Raw genomic sequence first — 5,397 nt, 5'->3', positions numbered from 1 at the left:
TCCTTCATCTTCATACACATGCACTATATCAAATTATAAACTACATACTGTGTCTTCCCCTGGTGAAGTTTTCATCTTAGAATGTTCCCTTTTACCACTTGCAGGCAGTGGCCAAGGTCATGGTCATCACAGTACCTGGCAAAGAGGAAGGAGCAGCGTCTCACCCTAGTGATCCTCAAGTGGATTGCATTTGATTTTAACACAAGACAAAACAGGACCTGGATCACACATTTACCGCATGAAGACGTTTCATGCTTTATTCTGTATAAAACAAGAGTTGAACCCCTGGTCACTGTGGTTGTCAAGCGCAGTGCTTTCCAGGACAGCTGCCTGTACCTTTATCTCTTGGACTCCACCTGTGTGTATACCTTGGTTGTACTTGCCTTCAGGGGGCTGGTAGTTAGGGATGAGTGGGGTATAATGAGGCCCTTCTCTAGTGAAGGGGAGCAGGCTGGGGTCCCCCTTGATGGCCTCCTCATGGAGCTCCGGATTACGGATTAAGGGATTACTCAGCTCCCGCAGAGCTTCCTGCTGGGCCTCAAGCAGGGACTTGATGGCCTCCCTCTCCGTCTCCTGCTCCTGCTGCTTGTACAGAGACCACTTCTTCAGAAGCAGAGCTGTCCTCTTGGTCTCCTCAAAGGAGAGCTCCACGTGGGGCCGCTGCCTTGCTTTGTCTAAAAACTTCACGGGTGTAATAAAAATCTTCAGTGGGAATTAGTTCTTGGCTAGCATTCTTTTTTTTTTAATTTTTTTATTGGGAAAAACATATTGGGGGTACAAGGAGGTGAGGGTTGGGGGCAGAAGGGTGAGGATGGGCCAGGATGCAGTTGCAGAGCTGCACAGTTTGGTCGGTGGGGGGAGCAGATGAAGGAAATGATGAGGGTCCAGTGGGGACCAGATGCTACAGAGGAATGACAAGCATTTTCCAATAGTAATTAAACCAACTGTCTTATTGATTTGGGAATTGGATGCCGACTCTCTGGCTTCTTCATGCTGAACAGGGGCGTAGATGTAAAGGGGGGAAGGGAGGACGCTTTATCACCTTACTGGTGGTCTTGGGTTACAGCTGCTTGCCTTCTTGCTCTGTTAGAAGATATTTTCCTGTCATTTACTCCCCTCTGGACTGCAAAGTGTTTTCCCAGGTGGGTCCAGTGGGGATGGCTTGTTGAACCAAGAGGCTCCATCCTCCTTTGCTTCCTTAGCTGTCAGTTGTATTTCCTTTTTGTCACTGGCACTGGGTTCAGGGTCAATTATGGAGTAAAACTCAGAGTTAAGGTTACCTATAGGAAAGGGAGCAAACCTAGAGAGAACAAACTTGTGAGTTACAAATAGAAGGGCTTTGAGGGTGTTGCTTTCAGGTTTACTGGGGTGGGGGAGGGTGGCAGAAGGTGGCCTAGGTAACATTCTCTGGATACCCTAGGCATTCTTTTTTTTTTTCTTCTCCTTCCCCACCCAGGGGTCAGATAGCACAATCTGGGGATTGAGGAGCTCAACCTGAGGGCCGCGACAGCTCGCCCTGAGCCGGGGGCCAAGCGCAGCCCGCCCCGGGCATAAGGCCACGACAGCTCAGCCCAGGCAGAGGGCTGAGGGCAGCCTGCCCCGGTGGCTAGAATTCTTGAGTCGTCAGATCTTCATCTTCAAACTGTCTTTTGCTGCTTGGTCTCTCCTAGGATCTATCTCCTTCTTCTTTCAAAGAGGTTCTGCTCAGCTCCAGAGGCACAGAGCTTGAGCCACAGCGCGAGCGCCCCGTGGCCATCGCCCCTCCTCGCTGCCAACCTGGCACTTGCAGGTGTGCACTGCTCCACCCCAATGAATGGTTTTAAAAAACAGATATTTCTTCTCTTACTCTTAGGTGGCTAGAAGTCTAAATTCAGGGTGCCAGCTCTAGGGATCATCCTTTGCTTTCTGTTGGTTGTGGAGGATGGTCCTTATTTCCTTCCACATCTGTGGGCTTGCATTCCCTGGAGACCTCCACGTGCCTTCCCTAAATGCAAAGAGATTTGTCACATTCTTTGGACCAACGGGACACTTGAGGGCCAGTGGGTTTCCAGAAGCTGTAAATCACATGATGGAGATTGCCCGGTTTTCTCCTGAAGAACAGCTAATGAATTTGAACCATGTGCCTTAGAGTTGGCAGTGCTACTCCTTACCACTAAGCCACCAGAGCTCCCTCTGTTACTCACTGTAAGGCCTTAAAGTAAATGCATGATAAAGAGTCCATTACTGAGAATTCCGTTTCAAGTTAGAGCATTGTCAGATGTGGGGATTGCAGCCAATGTCACGGGAACATTTGTGTAGAAAAAAAAACAACCAAAGCACAATGTAACGTTTTTTTTAAAAAAAAAACACTTAAGTATGATTTTTTAACCTTCAATTAATGCTATTCTTTTTAATGTGATTAATCTTTCAAAACAAAGAAAAAGCTTTAAAAGGTATTTTGTGAAATGTCTAGGTAATGGTAGATGTTTAATAAGTGGTATATGTTATAATTACAAACAAGATACTTTCAATAGTGTGGTATCAAATGCATTTTTGTTCCTGGAAAAGCTACTGATAATTAATTAATCAAAACAATTAATTGGCCTTGTTGGTGCAACAGAAACCATTCCAGCCACAGACATTGCATAATCTTGAATGAAATGTTTTCTAAAAGCTGTTGTTGTGGTTGCTGATTGCCGTGGAGTCAAGCGACTTTGTGAGCTAAAGGCCTGAAGCCTTTCTAGAACTATGGTCATTTATCAAAGTTCATTGAGTCCAGAGGCATATTGTTTAGGAAGTGGATGCCGCTCCTGCTTCCAATTCTAAAACCTAGTAGTTCTTTATCCTTGAGGAGGCTCCTGAGATTTGAAATGTGCAGCTGTTTTTATGCTCAACATCTTTTATTTGTTCCTGGGCCTGGACTAGATAACTCTCAAATAAATAGGTGTTTTTCCAACTGTATAACTGAACAAATCTTTAATATGAATCTGCTAATCTGAGATTCCTTTTTTCACAGCAAATTGATAGACCAAAATAAACATCATTTGTACTCTATGTGTTTGATATTCCCATCTGCTATTAATAAGAGACTCATCCCTGTCTCACATACACCCTAGTTACTGAAGGTAATCATGTATGTGGCACAGGGGGCAGTTCCTGTTCCCCAAAATCCAATTAACCAAGAGGCTCTGACTGCATTGGCAGAACAATCAGAAGGGGAAGAAATTCCTACTCACCTAAGGAGAGTTCATTTAAAAGGCCTCGTCAGGCAATTAATAAGGAAGATCAAAGATCTGATGCTTTTGAATTGTGTTCCAAAAACCTACTGAATATACTTCTATGGTCTGACAAAAGAATCGAAAAGTCTGTCTTTAAGAAAATGCAACCAGAAACTCCTTACAGGCAGGGATGGTAACACTTAGTAACTCACATATTGACATGTTGTTAGGAGGATCCAGTCCTTGGAAAAAGACACGTTTTGGAAAGTAGTAGTTGTTGTTGTTTGGTGCCATCAAGTCGACTACAACTCACAGAAACCCTGAAATCAATAGTCTGAATGCTGCCCTATCCTGAGCGACCATCATTACCTCTGAGCCCATTGTTACACTGTGCCAATCCGTCTTTGAGGGCCTTCTCCTTCACTGACTCTATACTTCATCCAGCATGATATCTTTTCCCCAAGGACTGGTCCCTCCTCACAATGTGTCAAAAATATGTGAGATGAACTTTTCCCTATCCTTACCCTCTTAGGAGCACTGTGGTTACACTTCTCCAAGATGCATTTGTCTGTTCTTTTGGTAGTCCATTCAGTACTCTTCTCCTACACTGATTCAAAAGCTTTGGTTCCTCTTCTGTTATCCTTAGTCATTGTCCAACTTTCAGATGTATGTTGTTGCTAAGTACCATTGAGTCAGAAATGACTCATAGATGACTGTCCTGCAGGTTTTCAGAAGCAGTAAATGGCACAGGAAGAGATTGCCCATCTTTCTCCTCTGGTGCAGCTGGTGGATTTGAACTGAATACCTTTGGGTTGGTAGTGCAATTCTTTACAACTAAGCCACCAGAGCTCCCTTTCAAAAGTACAGAAAGAAATTTAAAAGACCATAGTTTGAATTGACTGCACCTTAGTCTTTAATTGACATCCCTGTTCTTTAGCACTTTAGAAAGGTCCTTGACAGTAGATTTTTCCAGTGCCAGGAACAGTGCTCAGGTCTTCCGTTCATAGGGTCGGAATGAGTTGTCTACAACATGACGGAACCTAACAACAATAACAACAACAACATAGAGCTACATTGGCCTAGTGGACAGAAAGTTGTGCTACCAAGCCCAAGGTGGGTGATTTTAATCTGCGGCCCTCAGGCCTGATTCAGATTGGGATTTTTTTTGTTTTGTTGTTGGGTTTTTTTGTGAAGTATTCTTCTAGGTGGTATAGCACTGGTCTGTACATTGCTGTACAGAGGTAACTTGTGGTTGCTGTGATGCTAAACACTATGACACTGATGTGCCAAATGTGATAATGGTTACCCATGGTGGACAGCGTTTGGTGGAGTTTCCCAATTAAAACAAGCTTGGAAACAGGAGTGGCACCCACTTCCGAAATGGCTTGCCTCTGGAAACTCTATGAACAGTGCTCAGGTCTTCTGTTCGAGTCGTCTACAAATCAACGGCACCTAACAACAACAACAACAACAACAACAATGATACATCTTTTAACTTCTTAACTGCTGGTACCAAGGGTATTGATTGTGGTGCCAAATCAGACACAACTTTATTCTTTTCTCCTTCTATCATGATATTGCCTGTTGGACTAGTGGTGAGGATTTTCGTTATCTTTTTTGAGGGGGAGGTGAGAAAAATTTGTATTTAGAATTAACCAGCTGGAGTCAGTTTAGATGATCCCAATTTTGTTGGCAACATCCCAAGCATCACATTCAGGACATAGTTGAACATAGGCCTTCTTCTTTCCATGAGGCCTAATCAAGGTGTTGGCCTTAGCCACATCAATGTAATAAATCTCTTTTACAAGTTGTTTGATCTGGTGCTTGTTGGCCTTGACATCCACAATGAACACAAGTGTGTTGTTATTTTCTATCTTCTTCATGGCTGACTCCATGGTCAGGGTAAACTTGATGATGGCATAGTGGTCAAGCTTGTTTCTGCAGGGGGCGTTTTCCGAGGCGATTTGAGCTGCCTTTGGAGTCTCAGCATCTTATGCCTGGAAGGGAAGGTGGGGGATGTGTGGATCTTCTTTTTTTCTGTGGCTGTAGATGTCCCTCAGGACTGCCTTCTTGGCCTTAAATGCATTTGCTTTAGCTACAGCCAGGAGAAGATAACATAGATGAATGGGACCTTCTAAGACTCAAATCCCTATGCACATCCAAAAACTTCTCCAGTAGGGTAAAAAGGGAAGCCACTGAC

General features: G+C 44.0%; 1 pseudogene; it reads right to left on the bottom strand.

Moving 5' to 3' along the window:
- Positions 1-338: 338 nt before the first annotated feature.
- LOC102866547 overlaps positions 339-5,397 on the bottom strand; it is an 8,051-nt pseudogene continuing 2,992 nt past the window's right edge.

Source organism: Elephantulus edwardii, unplaced genomic scaffold (genome assembly GCF_000299155.1).
Source record: "Elephantulus edwardii isolate Elephantulus edwardi_28Jun2011 unplaced genomic scaffold, EleEdw1.0 scaffold00026, whole genome shotgun sequence".
In the NCBI taxonomy this organism is placed as follows: Eukaryota; Metazoa; Chordata; class Mammalia; order Macroscelidea; family Macroscelididae; genus Elephantulus; species Elephantulus edwardii.
The sequence above is the reverse complement of the archived record's forward strand: the minus strand, read 5'-3'. Positions and strand labels throughout refer to the sequence as shown.